We start from the raw sequence: 1,217 nt of genomic DNA, 5'->3' as shown, positions 1-1,217 counted from the left end.
ACCATACTGTCTTGATGACTGTGGCTTTGTAGTAGAGCCTGAAGTCAGGCAAGTTGATTCCTCCAGTTCCATTCTTCTTTCTCAAGATTGCTTTGGCTATTCGAGGTTTTTGTATTTCCATACAAATCTTGAAATGATTTGTTCTAGTTCTGTGAAAAATGTGGCTGGTAGCTTGATAGGGATTGCATTGAATTTGTAAATTGCTTTGGGTAGTATACTCATTTTCACTATATTGATTCTTCCAATCCATGAACATGGTATATTTCTCCATCTATTAGTGTCCTCTTTGATTTCTTTCATCAGTGTTTTATAGTTTTCTATATATAGGTCTTTAGTTTCTTTAGGTAGATATATTCCTAAGTATTTTATTCTTTTCGTTGCAATGGTGAATAAAAATATGGAACGCTTCACGAATTTGCGTGTCATCCTTGCGCAGGGGCCATGCTAATCTTCTCTGTATCGTTCCAATTTTAGTATATGTGCTGCCGAAGCGAGCACGAAATATTTCATTTCTCAGATCCTTTCCTCTTGGTCAGGAATTTGACCAGTATTTGGGAGATATTTGTTAAAATGCTTGATATGCCATTCCCGGTGTTAATTTTTGGATTAGAAACTATTGGTAATTGAAGATTCTCTGGATCTTCTAATTACAGTTCAGGAGACATTTTCCCTTGTTGTTTCTTCCCATACCTAGAATCATGCTGTTACAACTATTTTTTGTTATATACATAATCTATTTCCTCAAGACGTTTAGTCACAGAAGCTTTATAGGAAGCCTGGGTACTCACTGGGTACTGTAAGAGAAAACAATCTCATAAAACAGAACATAAGTAATGTAGTTAGTAAAACTGACAACGGCATAGTACAGAGGAAGATTCAAAGCAGAAGCAATTTAATACAAGGAACAAATCAAACCAATGATTACTAAAACTAGTTGTAATCCAGCTGCAATAATGAACAACCGAAGGAACTGTAACTGATTTGTTGAGCTACACGCAGTTTCGCTGTACCAGGCAGGCATACACGCATGGCTTAATTTTGAGACAAGCATAGGCTACTGGCAGGATTGACCAGGTAGTGAGAAAATGATGCACATTTCAGTTTTCCTTCAGTTCAGTTCAGTTCAGTCGCTCAGTCGTGTTTGACTCTTTGCGACCCCATGAATCGCAGCACACCAGGCCTCCCTGTCCATCACCAACTCCCGGAGTTCACTCAGA

General features: G+C 38.1%; 1 non-coding gene across 1 annotated transcript; it reads right to left on the bottom strand.

Moving 5' to 3' along the window:
* Positions 1–391: 391 nt before the first annotated feature.
* LOC114118782 (U6 spliceosomal RNA) lies at positions 392–498 on the bottom strand. The gene has a single exon (XR_003591945.1). It is a non-coding gene; the product is annotated as a U6 spliceosomal RNA (small nuclear RNA).
* Positions 499–1,217: the final 719 nt, after the last annotated feature.

Source organism: Ovis aries, chromosome 16 (assembly GCF_016772045.2).
Source record: "Ovis aries strain OAR_USU_Benz2616 breed Rambouillet chromosome 16, ARS-UI_Ramb_v3.0, whole genome shotgun sequence".
Lineage (NCBI taxonomy): Eukaryota > Metazoa > Chordata > Mammalia > Artiodactyla > Bovidae > Ovis > Ovis aries.
This window is presented reverse-complemented; position numbering and strand designations above follow the sequence as displayed.